This window comes from Chiloscyllium plagiosum, unplaced genomic scaffold (assembly GCF_037043375.1).
Source record: "Chiloscyllium plagiosum isolate Xiang-an unplaced genomic scaffold, Cpla_swu_hap1 HiC_scaffold_16, whole genome shotgun sequence".
NCBI classification, from domain to species: Eukaryota; Metazoa; Chordata; class Chondrichthyes; order Orectolobiformes; family Hemiscylliidae; genus Chiloscyllium; species Chiloscyllium plagiosum.
The window spans coordinates 41358793-41380339 of record NW_028270154.1 but is presented as its reverse complement, the minus strand read 5'-3'; the positions used below and the strand labels follow the sequence as shown (position 1 = coordinate 41380339).

At 41.8% G+C, this 21547-nt stretch overlaps 1 protein-coding gene and 1 pseudogene across 6 annotated transcripts in view; one reads left to right on the top strand and one right to left on the bottom strand.

Moving 5' to 3' along the window:
* The window catches only part of LOC122556625 (neuropeptide Y receptor type 6-like), an 88865-nt gene extending 79327 nt beyond the window's left edge, over positions 1-9538 (bottom strand). For 2 of the 3 annotated variants that reach the window (XR_015759731.1, XM_087995322.1), the window contains exon 1: positions 8434-9538. The gene's annotated coding sequence lies outside the window, so the exon portion shown is untranslated. The remainder of the gene's footprint in view (positions 1-8433) is intronic. The other variant, XM_087995323.1, reaches the window with a different exon arrangement.
* A 143-nt stretch (positions 9539-9681) lies between these two features.
* LOC122556626 (heterogeneous nuclear ribonucleoproteins A2/B1 pseudogene) lies at positions 9682-21286 on the top strand (annotated as a pseudogene). Of its 3 annotated transcripts, none has more exons than XR_015759734.1 (3): positions 9682-13447; positions 13920-14014; positions 20602-21286. The product of XR_015759734.1 is annotated as a heterogeneous nuclear ribonucleoproteins A2/B1 pseudogene, transcript variant X3 (transcript). The 3 variants fall into 3 exon arrangements; XR_015759733.1 differs by having other exon boundaries at positions 13920-14687; XR_015759732.1 differs by having other exon boundaries at positions 13920-21286.
* Positions 21287-21547: the final 261 nt, after the last annotated feature.

The window sequence follows — 21547 nt, the reverse complement described above, 5'->3', positions numbered from 1 at the left end:
TGAAAAATAGGGAAAAAGAACTAAGGATTTATTGACTAAATGGCCAAAAGAAGGTACCTTTTTTGATGTGTGTGATGAGATGGAAAGACTAAGAACTATAAGCTGAAAGATAAATCTTAAAAATAGAAACCAAAAGAGGGATCAGGAAATTGAAATACTGAAATTTTCAGGAAAGAGGGTGAGGAACTGAAGGTAGCTTGTCAGTCACCTGTGGTGACTAGGAAAGCTGCAAAAGAAGCTGAACAGTTACAGGAATCAACATTCCCCACCCCCACCCCATACCCAGATGTGGAGGAGTTGAAGAGACATTGAAGCAGTGTCCAGTAATAAAGGCAACAGTAGAAATAGAGGGATAGTTAGAATGGGATGCAAGTGCGGAAGACAAATGAATTGAGAGAAAAGGGACGGGTAAATAGAAGCCATACAAGGTGAGCAAGAAAAGCTGAAACATGAGATTTAGTGTGCTGCGTGGGCTAAGGAAACAAAAAGCAATTGAGGAATACTCGTGCTGATATGAAAGGAGGGCTGAAGAGAAAAACAGTGAAAGTGGCGCACAGCAAGTAGAAAGGGATGATGACAGACAAGGAAAGAAAAAGGCCCTAGTAGCTAAAGGATGGGAGGAATTAGAAATGGCATCGGATTCAGAGCCTGAGGGGGATTTATGGAGAAGTAGCACAGGTAAAGGGAAAAAGGGCCAACAGTGAAGGCTGCTACCACTGCTTATAAAAGAGGGGAGAAACCCACAATACATTCCTTGGGGAACTCTGGATTGTTTGCCAAGCAGATCCAATGATTGATGGAGTCAGGTTTGATCAAGTGAGACAATGTATGGCAGGCCTTAAGAGACTTGTTATCCACCCAAATGGACCCCAGGCTTTGAGAAGGGATCCACTGGGAGAAAGTGAAAACCCGGCTGCCTACTTGGAGAAACCAGTTTAAAAAAAAAAGTGGAGATGGGAAACCGAGCAAGACACAGACTAATCAGTTGCTGACCACAATGTTCTGAAATTCCACAATTGAGGCAATGCCCTCCCAAGTCCGGTCAAGACTGGAGGAGGTGGGTCTGACATCAGTGAGCCACCAGAAATTTAGAAATCATGTAGCTCATGCCGTTGAACGGTTTCGAAAAGACAAAAACTGTCTGAACAGCAGGAGGAGGTGTAAATGCAGCTCAAATAATCAACACTGGTATGAACCAAGTGCTGGTGCAAGGGGGGTCCTATCAGGTAGCCAGAAAGTCCCATGCCAGCAATGGAGGTTCTTAGAAGCTTCCCCACAGGTCATGTATCCAGGGTAGGGCAGATTTAAACAGCCTAAACAGAACTGGAGTGTCCAAGGTCAGGAACCTAGGAATAGGAGACTAAGGTACATGATAAATCAGGCTCAAGGGGGGCCAGAAATGATGTGCTGGGGATGCCATCAACCAGGCCACTTGAGGAGGAATTACTCTTATTGGACCAGGCCCCCTCTGCCCCACAGCGGGCCTAGACAGCAGGAATCCCTAGTGGCCACTTCCCAGACACTTACAGACCCAGCAGGACCTGTTAACCCAGACGGGATGTGCTAGGGATGCCCTGAGAACCTGGGTGAGACCGGGAACTACCCTGTAGTAGCATGGGAGGCTGATCAAGAACCAGTAATACAAATTAATATAGAAGGGCAGTAGATGCTGGAGCTACATACACTTGCGTATAGCCGCGGTATGCCTCTCACCTTCCTGTGTCAAGTAAATTTGTTAAGACTGCAGGGTTCTCAGGGAAATCACAGGTAACTTGCTTTACAGCTCCAGTAAGATTAGAAATGGAAGATCATTCTGCCAATATTAGTGTCTAAAGAGATGCCAATTAACTTGTTAGGTAGGGATGCTTAGAAGTAATATTTTGTCATGGAAAAGGCCAATATATAATTAGCGATGCAAGAAGTTAAAGATGTTTATGCGATTGGGGATATAGTAATGATATTCAACACAGTTGGGTGATGTGGGAAACAGAAGTGTTGACTATATTGACTAAAGCAAGACCACCGAAGTCTGAGCTGCACTGTACAGTGATATTTGAGTCTCCGGATGAGGTATTAGAGAGGCAGTGGCAGCAGGAAGTCGCTGGTCCACAATATTTGAGAAGTGAAGCAATAGTATTAGGGGAGCAGGGAATGATCCTGCAAATAGAGAGCAATGCATTCCTGGAAAAGTGGTATAGTGTACTAGGTGCTGCACCACATTTAACCTTACTGGTAAATAAGAGATATCAATCTAAAGACTTAGGACCTATAGCCAGGCATGTAGAAACAATTAAGGAACGGCATATGCTCATGACAGGGGTTTGGGAGTCTGGGGATGGCAACTATATTAAAATCCTAGTATGCTGCAACTTGACAGGGAATCTGAAGGTAACACCCCAGCGGAGCATGCCAGTGACAATGAAGGAAGATGAGCTGGGACAGTAGTGAAATTTCTTTCAGATGAAGTTATCCCAATGTTTGGTATAGCGTTGGAAATCGGCTCAGACAATGGGTCTGCCTTCATTCAGAAAGTAGTTAAGTTGGTGCTGCAGTCTTTGAGAATCAAACAGAGATGTGGATGCATGTATCATCCCCAGTCACAGGATATGGTGGAAAGAACTAATGGGACACTTGAAAGCCAAATTAAACAAGATCTGCGCAAGCCCCAATCTTAATTGGATTGATGCACTGGCGCTAATGAGTTATCGCATGACCAATCTAACACTGCATGAGATGCTCACAGGTAGACCTATGCCAGTGCCTAGGTGGAAAGGCCCATATGAAGGGCCTAGCTTGGAGCAGTTAAGCTTAGAACTTAAGCAATATATGCAGCAGCTAACTATGATACATGAGACTACCCATCTGCAGGAAACACAAAGGGAACAGAGACCTGTCAATGAGGAAGGACCTATTAAACCCAGGGATTGGGTGTACATGCAGGTTTTTGAAGATTCTTGAATGAGCCAAGGAGAGAGGGACCTTTTGTAGTGACTAAGGCATCGCCTACCACCATCCAAGTGGAAGGACAACACATATGATACCACCTTAATCGTTGTACTAAAGCTCTCCCACCGGCAGAAATTCACTCTAAAACTGAGGTAAGTGGAGTTGAGGCTGAGGAACTTGGATATGGGCAGGGCACAGAGGAGGCTAGTACCCCTCAGCAGGGTTCCGAACAAGGTACAGGAGATACTGATCACTCCACTCCAGAAATGATAGTGTTGGGGATGTGGAGCATAGTTCTCCTAGCAGCAGGGATGGGGAAGACATGGGTGATGCCCCTGATTTTTTTTTTTTCCCCCCCTCACCCCTGATGCCAGGCCTACATACTCAGACTTGGAGACCATTTAACTTGGCAGACCTGGACTGGTAATGCCAGGGTCACTCCGGTTGGGAGGCAAAGATGTATTAAAAGTGCAGACCTTGTCCCCTAACATGGGTATGCACCCATGACAATCACTGGTATCAATGGGCAAACTATACAGCCGTAATGATGGCTAGACAGGACAGTTTCTTGTGTACTAAGGCAACCCCCTCATACTATGTTGTCCCTATGCCCTATAACTCAACCACCTGTACTCAATGGCATTTGCAGCACTCTAGCTGATCTCTTAACCTGGATGATTCATCAACTTACGGGCGATCCCATTGCCTGTTTTGGAGCCTCCTACTTCAGGTCTCTACGTTCTATCAGCAGGATGACATGGGCAGGCATCAACTCCAACGGTGGTGTGGCAATTGTACCCTGTGGTCCACCAGTAAGACTAATTACACGTTCCCCATGGCTGCTTTTAGAATACAGGAAGGGTTGAGTTTTGAAAGCTTTAAGCGAAATGGTTCCACACCAGTAGGCTATTTTAAGGGTCCTTACAGGTATACGATTGAACTAGAGGTGGACACCACATCTGGGGCTATTTTAAATTCTCAATGCATCCTACTGGCAGACATATAGCGGCTGTGTGGTAAGAAAGGTGGGTTTTACCCGCTGCTGCCTGCTGACTGGAGTGGCAGCTGTGCCTGTGTAATGCTCCTACACGAGGTAGTTATATCACCACATGTGCAGCTTGATGCTACGTCAGTCAGCTTTGCGCCGAACTAAGCAATGGTATGTCCCTGATCCGGCAATTTGGATTGATGGTATTGGACAGCCAAGAGATATTCCTAATGAGTTTAAGGCCCGCAATGAGATTGCCGTGGGCGGGGAGGCTCTCGTCACAGTGATAGGGGTTAGCAAGAATGCTGAATGGATTAATTACACTTATTACAACCAGCAGAGATTTATCATTTATACTGACTATGCCCTTGTGGCTTTGGGAGAACAATTGGATGCTACTACCAAAATGACATGGCAAAACAGACAGGACTTTGGATACTGGCAGAAAAAGGTGGGGTTTGTGAGATGTTTGGGGAGTACTTCTGTGCCTTTATACCTAACAACACTAGCCCTAGGGGATGTCTCACTAAAGAATCAAAGACTGGAGCTAAAAGACAATGCGGGGTTTGGTCATCAGGCTTTTGATTGGTTGAATAATGTCTTGGGGGAGCATGGCTTGTCAAGTTTGGTCTTATTGTAGATGTGTTTTTACTTGTTGCCTGTGTCTTTTGTGCTTTTATAAGTCCTTTTTTTTTAGTTCACGTCACTACATGGCAACTTGTGGTCATTTCAGCTACCCCTGGAAGCGCTTACTCCTCTGACATGACCCCACTGCTGAACTATTATGATCTGACAACCGCCACGGTACAAGGAATATGTCTACGTGGGACGACTATGATCTTTCTGTAGAAAGCGTGGGTCCTCGATTGTGAGGGATCTTGAGTCTTTTTTTCTGTTCTTGTTATTGGAGGACAGAGTTTTTTGGCCCAAGGGATCCCAGGAACGGAGGAAAAACTCTTTAAGTCTCAGCGTCCGAAAATTATTTAGTCCGTGTTGGGAACTACTTTGTTTGTTTGTATTAGGGCTGAGCTTATTGTTTTCTTTCTCTCTAGGTGAGACCAGTAGGTCTCAAAAGGGGGAATATGGAAAATAAAGAGCATGGAAAGAGTTAAAGCATGAAGACCACTGGCAATCTGTGGAAGGCAGGATGGGTTAAAAATAGTGGAATGCTCTTACACTAATTAGCAGAGTCAGGTTAAGGCTGAAAGGTCACTATGGCGGGATGAGATAACAATTAGTAGAGGTAGTTTCCCTGTTAAGTGTCAGTATGACAAGACTGGGACCATAAATATTTGGGATATGACATTAAATATCTAATAGTTAGAGTCAGCTTGAGACAGGAGACTACTGTAATATATGGGATAGTTAAATAGCTATCATGACGACAGGTTAGTCTGGAACGGAAGATCACTGTAGCAGAGGTGATAATAAATATCTAATAACATTAGGAAAATATTAATTAGTCTGGAATGAAAGACCATTGTTGCAAGAGTTAGTATTAAATATCTAACCGTGACATTAGTTGTACATTCTATTTCATATTATTCTAAAGAGATAATGGAAACTAACATCATTGGTTTATTGTGTAGCTAGAATGAGGTACTTAGCATATCAGCATGTCCAACTATATTAATCAAACAGAAACATGATAAAGATATTTTTTAAAAAAAAGGACCCTGAGGTTCGTGTGCATTCTAGAATCTGCTTTCTCAGTGTCACTGTTTTTTTGCAAATAAAAGACTTCCTTCTTGAAGGACTGTCTGCATCTCCTGGTGAATCTCTACATTTTCTCCACAACACCATTTCAGTGGTTATCGTGAAATGATAAAAGGAGGGAATGAGAAAGTGTGTAAGATGAGTAGGTAGGAAAAGAGTTTTTTTTTGGTTTGAGTAAAGAATTCATTATGTGAAGCCAGTTAACAAGGTTAAGAACATCCATTGTATAATGCCAGACTATTTAATCTTTACTGCTGTTGCTCAATGATTGTAATGGTTACCCAATCAATATAGATGTTGCCTTATTTGGATGCTGCTCCCTGTAAGTGACTATATAGTTCCTTAAGAATCTACTATTCGAGAGAAGACCGAGAATTCACTCAGAATAAAGATGGAGGTAAAGCTATACTGTGTCTCTGAGCATTTTGCTTTGCTTTGACTGAGGTGGCACTGGAGTGTACTCAGCACCCTACTGTACTCACTATATACCCATGACTGCATTGCCAAATACCAGCCCAATGCCATTTACAAGTTTGCTGATGACACCACAGTCGGTCGAGTCTCAGTGGCGATGAAACAGACGGGAGTTGGAAGACCTGCTAAAATGGTGCACCGAGAACAACCTAGCTCTCAATGCTAGCAAAACCAAGGCACATATTGACTTTCGGCAGGATGTTACTCATGCCACCCTACACATAAACAGAACAGAGCTGAAATCAGTGGTCATCCACAACAAGCTTTCTTGGACACTTCATGTGGACACACTGCTTACAAAGGCCCAAGAACGTCTTCTCTTCCTCGGGCAACTGAGGAAATTTGGTATGACAGCAAATACCCTTGCCAGCTTTTATAGGTGCGCCATTGAGAGCAATCTCTCTGGATGTATCACTAACTGGTATGGCAACTGTACGATTCAAGATCAGAGACCGTTACAGAGAGTGGTGAACTCTGCCTGGACAATCACAAAGGCCAACCTCTTATGTATAGAATCCATCTACCAGGCCCACAATCAAAGAAAGGTTGCCAGCATTCTCAAAGATCCATCCCACCCTGGCAATGGTTTTCTATAACCTCTACCATCAGGGAGAAAGTACAGAAGCCCACTCGCACTCACTCCACCCTACTTTTGTTCAAATACTGAATGGACTCAAAAACTCTTAACATTTTGCTTGTAACTGTTTTGTTTTTGCTGCAGTTTACCTATTATTTACTATCTATGCTACTTAACTCCTGTGATCTGCCTGTATTGCTCGCAAGACAAAGCTTTTCACTCTGTCTCAGTACACATGACAATAAATTCAATTAAATTCGAATGGAACCATAAGTGAACCAGTTGAGACTGTTGTGTTGTTTGTTTGTTTTTAAGGCATAAATATACTGTTCAACACTATTTAGGAATTAAAACTTATTGTGAGTGGGTAAATAAATGGAGTTGAGTCCATGAAAAGATCAGGCATGATCTTATTGAATGGCAGAGCAGGCTTGATGGGCCAGATTGTCTAATCCTGCTCCTATTTCTTATGTTTTAAGTCCAATACAGACAAGATAGAATCATAGAATCCCTACAGTGTAGAAGCAGGCCATTTGGCTCATTGACTCCACACTGATCTGAAGAGTAACCCACCCAGACTCATCTTTTTACCCTCTAACCCTGCATCTCTCATGGCTAATTCACCTAGCCAGCATATCCCTGGGCAATTTAGTATTGCCAATCCATCTAGCCTGCACATCTTTGAACTGGGAGGAAACCAGAGCAAACCCTTGCAAAAATAGGGGGGGATGAGCAAACTCCACACAGACTGTCACTCAAAGCTGGGATTGAATCGGAGTTCCTGGTGCTGTAAGGTAACAATGCTAACTCCTGTACTCCAAATTGTCTCCTGAACTGTAATCAATGCAATGCTTAAATTAACTAAATGAAACAATCCTGTAGTGCTTCAGCTAAGAGAGTATCAATCAGCCATATTTGTAGCAATGTTTCCACTCCTCCTTTAGAGAATTTGCTGTTGATTACAGTTTTTGCCCTACTGCATAATCTCAAACCTCTAAACTTGTGCAAAATAAGACACGGAAATGAACCAAATTTATTTTATTTCCTTCAAGTCTTTAAATTCTGCAGCAACACATTATTTCCCCTCACTACTCAGAACTCATCAAAAATATTGTAACTGGACTATACCTAGAAATGGGAATGGGGCCATCGCTTGTCCATTGTGGTGGAAACTGCAGAGTCTTTTGCCATTACTGGTTTTGGGACACCAGGAAATGTTTGGGGAAGAAGAAGAGATTCTATGGAATTATTTTGTGAAATGTTGTATCATTTATATACATACAAGCTCTATCAACTTGTTCAAAATTCAAATGTTACCAGGTTACAGTCCAACAAGTTTACTCAAATTGCAAGCTTTCAGAGCAGATTATGTTGGCAAAAAGATAAAACTGCACCTCAGCTTTAAACATAGACAGATTCAAAGTAGGATCTCACACTTAAAGTGCATTGTCTAACCTGAGTATCACCTCTTGTACATTGATAAAACTTTTATCTAGGGACAAAAACTTGTAAGGAATCTGGATTTTGAATTTTAATCAGCAGCCCACTTCCTAACTAATTAAAGGATTCAACAAGGGCAGCTCGTTTTAAAGTTGTTAACTTTTTTTGCTTATAAATATTGTCTTATACCTCCCTATCATACCACACGAGGTAGGAACGACGCTCTGAAAGCTTGCAATTTCAAAGAAACCTGTTGGACTAGAACCTAGTGTCGTCTGATTTTTTTTTTCACCTTGTCCACGCCAGTCCAACTCCGGCATCTCCAAATCATATCAACTCGTTAATACACGTCAATGATCCCTACCAGAATGTGACTGGAGTCTCTTAGGAATTGAAGATCAATTTCCGGGATACAATTGTGGCGAGTAATCATTGTGATATTGAAAATAAAGTTTATTTCTGTCATTTTCTTTGAACGCATTCTTTACCAGACATAAAATTTCCGAAAATGAGAAGTGATGGTGTGTGTTGTCCGGGGTGGGTGGAGAACGGTGGCGTTGTGGTTGATTTACAGTCGATTCTCATCCACGTATGGGGTCTTATTGCTTTCCAGTTGCTGTAGGAATCAGTGTGCCACAGGGACTGGTGAGGGTAAGCGATGAAACGTACCGGATTACGCTTAATCACATTTGGCAACCCTAGTTTCCACTGCATCACAGTTAATGGTCCTTGTAATTACTCATTATTAGGTTTGCATTGATAATTTCTCGCTTTATAAATTCCTACGCGATAACAGAAACTAAGGACAGAATGTAATACTTCAGTAACAACTAGATTGCATGTGCCAGTTCTAATCGAGATAACACAGGAAATCTATCTAATCCTTCCGCTCCATCTACACCACACGTGTTAAAATATGGAAAGAGAAACTCGCTCCTGGAGTTCACTTCTTGTTTGTGTGTAATTTACTTCCTATGTCACTTGTTCCATTGCCCCTCCCGCCCGAGGCGTAGCACTGACTGAGATGGGAAGTGGCAAAGTGCGCACGATACTGGGGCGGCAGGCGCCCATTTTAGGCCGGGCCGCGTGGGCGCGATTCATATTTTTGACGAGCGGGGGCCCGCTCGCTTGACGTCCGGCCTTTCGAAAAGGGCCCGCCGTGGGGGAGGCAATCTGGCGGTTTCCTGCTCTCTCTGCGCCACAGGAAACCATACGGGCCTAAGGGGCCTCCACACTCGAACACACCCACAACGGGCAACGTTAAACAGTTAGAGGCTTGCAGACCTGCGCCCAAGATTACAATGTGCTCCTTACTATAAATAAAGCCTGTGTTTCTGTTGGGGTGAGCACTAGCTTGCAGCTTGAGGTGATGATTCTCTCTCTCTCTGGAGGACAATGGAACAGACAGGGCTCCTCAACTGCAGCACAGAATGGGGCTGAGGTTACCTAGCAGCCAGGGAGGAGCCAATCAGAACGGCGGAACGGGGGTGTAGCCACGCCCCCTCCCTCCCCACTATATAAGGCGCTCATTAGGCAGGCAGTCAGTCTCTCGCAGTGTGAAGTGAAAGCAGTTGTTGCAACATGGCGAGGGAACAGCTCTGTAAGCTATTTGTTGGCGGGCTCAGCTTCGAAACGGTGGAGGGGAACCTGCGGAACCATTTTGAGCAGTGGGGGAAGCTAACTGACTGTGTTGTCGTACAAGATACGATCACCCGGCGCCCCCGAGGCTTCGGCTTTGTCACATATTCTTCGCCGAGCGAGGCGGATGCTGCAATGGCTGCTAGGCCTCATGTCTTAGATGGCCGCACGGTGGATCTGAAACGAGCTGTGCCAAGGGAAGACTCCAACAAACCTGGCTTCAACATGAAGGTAAAGAAGATCTTTGTTGGCGGTATAAAAGAGAACCTTGGCGAGAATGATTTACAAAGCTACTTCTCAGACTATGGTATGATTGAGAAAGTAGATGTGATCTGTGACCGAGAGACTGGCAAGAAAAGAGGCTTTGCCTTTGTGTACTTCGATGACCATGATTCTGTTGATAAAGCGGTAATACAGAAGTACCACATGATTAATGGCTACCGGTGTGAAGTCAAGAAAGGTTTGTCGAAGGAGGAGATGCAGAGCGGAACTAGACCTCGAGGCCGAGCTGGCAACTTTAGCCAGCGAAACGGTCGGAGTAATGGCAATTTTGGAAACGCGGCCGGGTATGGCGGCGGAGGCAGCTACTACAATGATAGAGGAAATCGAGGCGACGTCTATGGTGGTTATGGTGATGGGGGGTATCCTCGGCGTGATCGTTCTTTCTCGGGAGGCAGCTACGGTGATCAGATTGGGAGCTATAGAGGAGGCGGTGGCTTCGATCGTGGAAATTTCCAGGATGCCTATGATAACTTTGGGAGTTACTCCCCTGAGCAGTCCAACTATGGTCCCATGAGAGGAGGGGGTGGTATGGAGAAATATGCTGGACCCTACAGGGGAGATTACGGTGTTAGTAATAGAAGCAGAGCCAGAGATTATGGAGGATATGCCTTTTAGTTCTTCTTGGGGTGGGGTTGGGTGATGGTTTAAAAATGGGGGGGGGGGGGGTTGCGTAGCTACAAAATGTACACGAGTAATGCATACCAAGAAATCTGCATTCTTTTTTGTTTTAACTTTTTTCATAATAAACTACATTGAATTTATCTCCTTTTTTGTCTGTAGTGTCTCTTTCTGGGGTGCAATACTTGAAGATGCTGAGGGTTTTAACTTTTTTTTTGTCTGTAGCAATTTGATTGTGTTTCCTGTTCTTTGTGTATTTTATTATACTCCATAACTTGTTCCCAGGCACACTGAAGAATAAACATAGTTGTCACCTTTTTTAAAAAAAGTACAGATTTGTTGGTTTAGGTGGAGTTGATCCATTGATAAGGCTATGGGATAGAGAAGATAATTTGTCAATACAAGTAATTCCAGTTTTAACTTTCTGGAGGTGGTGGTTGTGGAATTTTAGCTTTGCACATTTGCAGTGCTGAAACTTTTTAATGTTCTTTAGGCCTAATTGTACTTTTTTCCTATTGCAACTACTATTGTTGACTTTGTTCTGATTTCTCTTTTGAAGGGTGTGCATGTTTGTTTTTGTGTGACCTTTCATCCAGTTTTTTTGAGGTTTGACACTAGCCCCTGTTAAGTACTTTACAAACTCCTTGTGCCTGACTGTATTGCTTTAAAGTGAGACTTCACAATATATTGATGCAGACTACTGGATTGTCTGCTTCCCACAAAAGAAATTTCAATTAAATTATTTCAAAAAGCTTCCGATGCACAATACTGAAGATTTGAAATGAACAAGGTGCTGGCAAAACTATGTAGCTCTGTCAGCATCTGACACAAGTTAACATGTCAAATCCAATATGACCTTTCCTAGTAGACTTGAAATATTAACTACTTCTCTACAGATGTTGCCAAACCTTTCTTGCTCAAGCATTTCCTGTTTCAATTGAAACCTTCCTGGGTACAACCTGCAACTTAATTCTATCTGTTCAACTTGTGTTGCTGAGACTTAGTATTGGTTTTAAGTAAATGTACAGTACTTCCAGTGATCGCTAAGTTAAGATTTGAGATGTAGGGACGAAATTGGAGATTACTGGAATTTAAATTTTATACTGACAGTTAGCCTTGCAGCCCCATGAGCCTCTTCAGCCATTCAATCAGATCATGGCTGATCTGTGGCTTAACTGTACATATGTGCCTTTGGCCCATATCCCTTTTGCTGAACAAAAATTTATCAGCCTCATTTAAAATTAACAAGTGATCTAGTATAACAGCAGTTTTAGGAAGTGTCTTAACCTAAAGTCTGCAGAAAACAGGCTTCATTTGTATGATCCAAAAATCCAGGTATTTTTCTTGTTGTACCTTGTACATTTTTTTTCCCTCGGTGTGGTACCCAGATCTTCTCTCAGTACTCTAAATGGAATCTAATTTGGGTTTTCTTCAGCTGCAGCATAACGTCTGTATCCCATACTCCAAACATAATTTAAAGTTCTTATAGGCTGCACAGGTCAGCATTCTCTCAAATTTACGAGTGAACACAGAGTCTTTTGATTTGTTACTTCATATAAACTAAACAAGTAGTTACTGGGTAACTTTCAGTAAAAACAACAGTTAAGCCTTATTCCCTGCATATTTCTGCTTCAGAAAGTTCCTTTAAGCTAAGACATTGCAGTCAACCTTGTCTGCAAAACCTGATTTTGGCTCCTAGCTCTCCTTGGCTATATAAATCAGCACAACAATTCACTTGCTTTTGAGTGTGCTGCATGTTTAAGTTTGAGTTAGGATATTGGGTTGGCGTAGAGGGTCTGGCAGAAATCAAGACTTGAGAATTATGTAAAGAAAATTTCCAACTCTAATGGAAATAACAATTTGAGCAAACTTACATATTGGGTGCTCTCAAAAGGCTTTGCTGCAGCCTGCACCCTTTTCACTTGTCACTGGTTGTTAAAAATAAAATTGCTTTAGAATATTCAGCTTCAGCAATGAAATTTTGACTAATGTACAAATTAGGTGACGCCTACCAGTTGAAAAGGGTTAAGAGAATCTGAATTCCTAGTTGGCTTTTTGATCACTGAAGTTTTGACTCTGGAAACATTGTTCTCTTGTAGTTCCATATGTTCAAGGTCATCACATTGGGTAAGTACATAATTGTACTCAACCAGTTCTCAAGACAGCTTCGATATTTTGAAGCAAAGTGGATAAATGATTTGGACTTATAGAAAGTTTACAATAGCAAAAGTTCTTATACTAAAATGGGGTGAATGGGAGATAGAATGATAAGTCACTGATTAAAACTAAGAATTTGCAGTTTAACATGGAGCTTTGCCTTCAAATAAAATGCACTGCAATTAATGATCACTGAGGGTCTTCTGCTTAATTGTACTCCAGTTCAAGTGTAGTGATGTGGGAGCCATTTTTATATTTAACAAGACTCTACCAATAACGTAGGATGAATGATTTGTGCTTATTTATAAAACAAAATGTTGGCCAAGATAACTACTGCTTGCATTTTATATAGAACTTTTTTTACCTTGATTATCACGGCCATAAAGGAAGAACATGGATACAGTATTAGGAAGAGTCTTGGTCAGAGATGGTTTCTAAGGCGAGAATTCCAGAATGTGGGGCCTAGATTCCTGAAGGTTATCCCTGCCAATAGTAGGGTGAAGAGCGAGATGCAACAGAGGAGTCTCCCTGTCTGACCAAATAGTATCAACGAACCTTTAACTCACCTACACCAGAGGATTGGGAGGACAGGCCTAACATCTGAAGGACAGGTTTGATGAACTTGGATATTCATTAGGATTATGGTTTTCTATCTATCTAGTAACACTTTCTAGTTACCTATTAAATTACTACATTTTTCAGAATTAGAAATCAAATTGCTTGTGATTTCTTTGAATGATACCTGCCAATTCTCATGTTTTAGTCGTATTGGACCATGCACTTTGCCTAGTCTCTATATTATAGGAAGTGAAGTGCAAATATTAAGTTGCTTTCTACTCGTTTTTCATCTGTTTCATTTTGAGCGGGAGTATGTTGAACTGACCCTTGACCTTTTACATCCCAGTAATGTAAGTCTTTTGTTGTTCCGGTGAGATCAAGACCTTATCCTATAGATAGAATGTTAAGACTTTAAAAAACCCTCTAAATAATGTTGTTGTTAATGTCACATTTTTAGTGAAGTAGTGGTTGATTGTTTTTGCACTTTTTTCTAAGTCACTAACTGCACACTCTTCTCTTATGCAGCCCTCAAGCAGGAGTGAACAATGTTTGGGTCTCCGCTTCTCAACACCTGTCACCAATGATGTCTGCCAGACTGATAAAGGATGAGCTTCTCCAGGGTGAGACTGGTTTTGCTGCTCTTGCAGTGCTGAAACAGCCAAGCTACCTTCTGTGCTGCTGTATCCATAGGAAACTTCTGGGAGAGAAACACTTTAAAAATTTCATATTTGTATTCAGTTAAGCTGTCTTGCCAAATACTTGTTTTTTTTTGTTTTTGAAATGGCTTGTTATTTCAATACAACTGGTTTGATTCTAGTAGAAAACATCAAGTAAAGTAAGGCCAAAAGTGCAGCTCAGAGCCCAGAAAGGAGCATTAATGCATTGGGTGAAGCAACCGTAACAACTCATATATGCTTAACATGAGTGAAGTTACTCCAGGCAAAGCCACAAGAAACATGTCAGTATGGGGTTTAATTTGCGAAGTCGTTCACATTTTTTTTATAACCAAAGCCAAGGTAGTGATGAATATTTCCAACATACCTATCTGATGTACAGTATCAGAACCTGTTCCTTTTTTTGACCAGCTATATTGCTCTTTGCCAAATGCTGGAATAGGCAGTCTGTGAAACCACAGGACATTGAGGTAATATTTCATGTCAGTAGTTACTGTGGAGAAGGACATGGATGCTGTGGACTTTGGGAATGAATAGTAATCTCTTAAACTGTCCATCTTACAGAAAAGGTGCTGGAAGTATGAAAACAAAGCTACATAAATCATTGGAACCTGATCAGGTGTGTCTCCAAACTTTGTGGGAAGCTGGGGATGAAATTGCAGGGTCTCTTGCGGAGATGTTTGCATCATCCTCCACCATTGGTGAGGTGCTGGAGGACTGACTGGCTAATGTGCCACTGTATAAGGTGGTAAGAAAAAGCCAGAGACTGAGTCTAATGCCAGTGGTGGGTAAATTGTTGGAGGGGATTTTTTTTTTTGAGGGACAGGATATACGTTCCATTGGAATGGAAATGACTGACTTGGGGATAGCCAACATGGCTTTGTATGTGGGGAACTGTGTCTCTCTAACTTGAGGTGTTTTTGAAGATGTGACAAAGAAGATTCAAGGTAGAATAGTAGATACTATCTATATAGATTTCAGGAAGGTGTTTGGCATGGCAGACTTGTTAGCATGGTAGATCATATGTAATTCAGGGGGAGCTATATAACTGGACGCCATCTCCTTGATGGTAGGAAATGTGGTGAAGTGTTGCACTTAAGACAGGAGACCTGTGAATAGTGGTGTGCTGCAAGAATTGGAACTGTGTCCAATGCTTTTTGTTCATACAAATGATTTTTGATGTGAATATAGGGTGTCTTGTTAGTACGTTTGCAGATGATGCCACCAAACTTGGTAGCATAGTGGACGGTGAAGGTTACCTCGGTGCAATAGGACCTGGATTGGATGATCAAAAAGGCCAGGACGTGGTGATGGGATTTAATTTTGATAAATGAGGTGTTGTGTTTTGGTGAGGCAAACGTGGACAGTACTTGTACAGTTAATGGTAGGGTCCTAGGGGGTGTTGCTGAGCAAGAGACCAAAGGGGTGCAAGTGCATACCTCAAGTGGAGGCACAGGTGAAGAAGACATTGGCATGTTTTGCCTTCATTAAGCAGTGAATAGAATATAGGAGTTGAGATGTCATGTGGCTGTACAGGACACTGAGGTGACTTTTAGAAGAGTGTGTACAGTTCCAGTCTCCCTGATAGGAACTGTTACCCTTGAAAGGGTTCAGAGAGAATTTACAAGAATATTGCCCGCATTAGAGGGTGTGAGCTATAAGGAATGGCTGAATAGGTTGGGGCTTTTTTCCTGGAGCATTGGATGTTGAGGCGTGACCTTAAGAGGTTTATGAAATTGAAGGGCCTGGGCAGGGTGAATAGCAAAAGTCCCTTTCCCAGGGTAGGGGAGTCTAAAACTGGAGGGTGCATGGTTAAGGTGAGGGGAAAGACTTTAAAAAGGAACTGAAGGGCAACCTCACGTAGAAAGTGGTGAGTATATGGAACAAGCTGCTGGTGGAAGTACAACTACAACCTTAGAAAAGGCACCTGGATGGGTACATGAGTAAGAAGGGCTTAGAGGGATAAGGACCAGATGCTGGCAAATGGGACTAGATAGTTTAGGATATCTGGGTGACATGGATGAGTTGGACCAAAAGGTCTCTTTCTGTGCATTTAAGTTAGGATCTTCAACACTTTTTTTTTAAGGTTGATCACCAAAATTTCTTTTGAAGAACTGAAAGTTGGCTTAAACTGAAAATTACAGTATACATTGTGCAAGACTCCGTAACCTGAGCAGATTGAAAATAGCTTGAGGTTTTTGTCTTGAGGCAAAATGGCACATTGCCATTTTTTTAGTTTTTCAAATGCTGGCAATCTAGTCGTTGAGCAGAGCAGTACAATAATGCAAGATGTTTCATGGAGCAGTTACTCAGCATCCAAAGCTCTTTCTAGGCCAAATTGCATTGCTATCCGCCAGTAATGGCGATCCACACCAAGTCAACAAGGTTACTCCTTTTCAACTTCTTCTGCTTAAGACAAAGAACATGGGTATGCAGCAAAATTGAAATTCACAACTGCTATCTTAGCTGGATGTGGTCTGAGTACTGCTTGAATTATAATTGAATGCCAGTATGTACTTCACTGTCATTTGTTACAGATATTGGTGATCTGAGTCAATAGTAACATGACACTGAAGTATCATGCATGTGTCACTTTAAAATTGATAATTATTGGACAAGAAGTGATTAGAACAGCTTCCTCCATTCAGCAAAACCTGGTCCTGTAGTGCAGTAGATAGAGCAGTTTCCTGATCCATTGCAAAGCTGGTACTCCAACCCACTTATCTAAGAACTAATTGCTACATGCTGACTTCATGGTCACTATTTATCAACTGCATATTTGGGACATTTCCATCTTGGAATCCATGCAGAAAAATACTAACTTGCAGTGACATTCAAATCCTAAAGATTTGATACAAAGCATCCTACAACTGAATTAATATAGATGGTGAGCCACTAAATCTGAGCTATAACCATCCATACTTATGAATATGGCAGTAGCTCCAACTCTTGTGATGTGCTTAACTTTCTGGCAGCTGCCGTTTGCACGTGCTTTGAGAGGATGTGGAGAAGTTATCTACTCCTCGTCTTGACTGGACTTTTTTTTTTCCTGCCAAGCTGCAATTGTGTCCACTTTTATCTTTTTTTTTTGTTTTCATGTGTTTGAAAAGTAACTGGGCACTATGAACATCTGTTACAGTCCTGAGCACAACCTCTAGTGAAGCCTGAACTAGGCAAATGCCATAATCCAACTAAAACTCCTTTTTTAATACTGCAAATTAGGCTATTAAAGAGCTTGGATGTCAACTGAAATTTCAACTGGACTACTTGCTGTAAGGTAACTTATAATGTCGTACAAACAGAACAAAATATCTTGCACCTGTAACTACTGTGGTTGTTGTCACTGTATTGAGTTGCCTTGGCAAATTAATTAGTCAAAATATTTTCAGCATTCTCTTCAAAGCATTTGGTTACTCAAAAAAATAGAATAAAGTGGGATTTGTCTAATCCAGTTATGACCAGGATCAGAAGTAGGACCACTTGTCAGTTTTTCTTTATAAATTAGGAATGCACAGTTAGGCTTGACCAGTAGCAGGCTTTGTTCCCTGTCCAAGCTTTTTCTCAGCTTACCATCTATCCAACAGAGGAATAGGACTTTTCAACCAGTTCATAGTTGATCAGATGCTGATTAGGCCCATCAATGACTTAATAATAAAGCCCTCCATGCTGTCCTCTCTTTGTTTGTACAAGAGCTGTGAACTTCAAATAACGAAGTGTCTTGTTTCTGGCCAAAGGTTTGTTCAAGGCAAATAATTTTCAGTTAAGGAACCAGGTACAGAACCTATTTCTATACACTTGGAACACTAAAATAGCTGGCCTGAGCAAGTGGGTTTTTTAATGCAAGATATATTGCCATTTGGGAGTGTATGAATGTTGCAATAAGTTAATGGTGAATTACAAATTTTGCATTCTGAACATAGTGGAAGATCGAGAGCAGTGGTTTTTAATCTGATTAGGTTGCAGTTGCAATATTCTTGGTTTTGGTCCATTTTTAGGATATTAAGGCTTTTGAATTGTACTGAAGTGTTGATTTTTAAATGGTGCCAGGGATTCGGGATTTCAGTTAGTAGACAGACTAGAAAAGTTGCTGATTTCCTCCAAACAGCAAGTTAGAGGGTCTAAAAACCTTGTGCTTCTCAACATAGTGCATGGTTTTACTGTAGATGAGAAACCACTTTTTTGCTAGCAGTGCTGGTAAAAGTAGAGGACAGAGCTTTTCATTTGAACAATACCTGAAAGGGTGTGGTCATGATTGTATGACCAGTTGCAAATTTTCTAGTTTCATTCTTAACCACAGGATCACCAAAGTAGTCATGTAGAAATTTTAGTTACAAGAAAAATCGCAGCAATTTAATTGGATTGTGACTGCGCTTCAAGTATTGTATTGCTTTGGAAGCTGTTCCAAAAATACTACCTTCAAAAGTTGCAGGCATTATTTGGCCAAACAGCTTTTTGTGATGTTTCATTTGGAGTCTATAAACTGTTGCAGGAGTTCACTGCAACTCAACTATATGAAAAGTTTCACTATCAAATGTAAAAAGTGATGCAGGGAAGTAGAAACTGGAAGAACTGCAGATGCTGGAAATCAAACAAAAACAAATGGTTGGAAAGTCTCAACAGGTCTGACAGCATCTGTGGAGAGAAGAGTTAATACTGAGTCCAGTGTCCCTTCATCAGAACTGATGGCAGCTAGGAAATTAGTTTTTATGCAGAAGATAAATTTGTTCGGGGCAGGAGGAAGAACAGTTGGACAGACCAAAGGAATGGCTAATGAAACAGTAGGAGTGAAGAGCTATTAATTGGGATTGTTAATGGCTAACAATAGGTTGTGCGCCCACAATGTGATATGGCCTAGTGGGTCAGAGTAAAGACATGGAACAACTCCAGTCCTAAAATTTGTTGAACGGAGTCTGGAAGACCCTAGATTTCCCAAGTGGCAAATGTGCTGTTCTTCCAGCTTGCACTGCTTTTGGAGCCTTGCAGAGAGCCTGAGGCAGATTGCCATGGAGCAAGATGGTGTTGAAGTGCAGGCATCTGGAAGCTCTGATTTGTGGGCAGGATTTTCTGTAAAGCAGTTGCCCAGTCTACACTTTATTTCCCCAATGTTGCAGAGACCATATTGAGGAGCAAATGCAATATTCATTGAATGAAGTGCAGGTAAAGCGCTGCTTCGTTGGGAGGTAATTTGGCCCATGGATACTGGAGAGAAGTAAACAGACCGTCTGTACTTTGAGGGGAAGGTGTTGTGGGTATTTGTTGTAAGTAGAGGAGTGCACCAGGATGTCCCAGAGGGAACAGTTCCCAGTCAGCCTTCTGTAGGTGTCTGTGTGTCAGAAATTGTGGCTAATGATTCTGTCTGGGTATGGATGCTGCTGAGCTAGTAGGTAAGGACAAGGGGAACCCTGTCACTGGTGTGGAAGGGGGTGGAGGAGAGGAGAGGAGAGAGCTGAATAGGAAATTTGATCAGACTGTGTGCAGAGGGCCCTACCACAAGGGTGCTGGGGAATCCTCTGAGGAAGAATTGGACATTTTTGAGGCACCCTTGTCAAAGTTGATATTGTCTGAACATATGCTACAGCGATGGAGGAACTGGAGAATGGGATAACCTTTTTAAGGAAGCAGGATAAGAGGATATATAGTCTAGGTAACTGGGGGTTGGTTGGTTTGTAGTGGATGTTGGTGACTAGCTTAACCCCAGAAATAAAAATTGATGTCTAGGAAGGGAGGAGTCAGATGGACCAGGTGAAGCTGAGAGCAGGGTAGAAATTGGAAGCAAATCCAGACGAGAGGAATGCAGTACCAGTGATATCATTGAGTTGTGGGTGGGGTCCAGAATAGCATTGGAACAAAGATAGGCATAACTGTACCTGCATGGGTCCCAATGGCCACCTCTTCAACCTGAAGTAAATGAGGGCAAAAGAAGCTGCTAAGGGGGAGGACAGCTCAGCCAGGTGGAGGTGGTTGAAGATGGTTCAGCCTGCTTTTCCAGGAAGTAGTAGAGAACCCTGAGACATCATCCCCCATCAGGATGTGTAAAGGGATTGCATGTTCATGGTAAAGAGGCTTTTGGTGCCTGCAAACTGGAGTTCTGAAACTGACGTAAACTGTCGGAGGAATCACTGATCTAAGTGGGCAAGGGCTAGACCAGGAGGGAGAATTTGAAGTAGAGGTAGGAAGAGGTATGTTCTTAAGGGGCAGGAACAGGCAGTGGGAAGTACAGAAGTGTTGCTCGTTCCTGGTTTTTAAAAATCTTGCAGGTTTTCTGCTTTTAAAAACCATGGCCAAAAATTTGAAAATGAGTTCACAGGAGGTCATAAATAGATTGGAATCCTTGATTAGATGTAATCCATGAAATATTAATGTTCCAACTGCACCAGCATTTCTGAGGAAGGGTCAGTGGACCTGAAACATTAACTCTTTCTCCCCATGGATGCTGCCAGACCTGCTGAGTTTTTCCAGTAACTTATGTTTCTGATGTACCGCATCTGTAGTTTGTTTTTATTTTGCAATAACTTATTCTGGTTTGCTTACAGATGAAAGTTCAAGGAATGAGAATATCACTTCATTTTACTGGTTTTGGTAATCTAGATCTAATTTTCTCTGTAAAAGTGTAAATATTTTAATGGAAAGATGTGATTCAAAGAAAACTGATGTTTAAACTCCAGTGATTTTAAAATTGAAGGTGGAGAAACTGCAAAACCAAAACTGAAATGAAGGTCATGATGGTGATAGCATACCTGACCTGAAGTGTTAGTCAACCAGTGCATGAAGCTTGGTGAATCTAAGCTCAATTAAAAGTTTATTTTAGCATTATGTTGCTTTTAAAACTGTAAATTTCTGACGTATGTTTTACTAATGAATACGTGGGTGATCTTTTTATCTTGAAAATGTGGGCTCTAAGGGATCAGAAGATCACTATAGTCTGACCAGTTCTAAAGTTTTTTTAAGTACTTTTTTTATTTGTCAAGATGTTTGATTTGTTTTCTCTTGCATCCTGTGTTGTGCCTCCACTGAAATCTTCACACTGTCACTCTGCATAGGAAAATCTAATTTGTAATCTAATCTAATTTCTAAAGTGGCACTGTACTTCCTTGTGGAATGTCTGGCAGGTAGTGATTTTGGTGTATCTAGTCTTAAGGGTCTAGTACACATCTCTGCAAGTTATAACTGGAACTTTTATTGTATTATGGAAGAATAAAACTGATCTCTTGCACACAATCAGATTTGTTTTGGGTATTTACTTATAGCTTAAGGAACAACTGATTTCATTTGGATGTCTAGGATTTAGAATAAAGTCAGCCATGCAAGCTCAGCTGTCAAAGCAGAGGTGGATTTGCAACCTGTCTCTGCAAATGAATGGTAATGGTAAACCACTTGTTTTAAAAGTTCTTCCTGATGAATTATCAGGACATGGACCAAGGACCTGCCTTCAAGCATTAGTTCACCTGCTGCAGTATACCTGTAGCTTAGTTCGCAGGG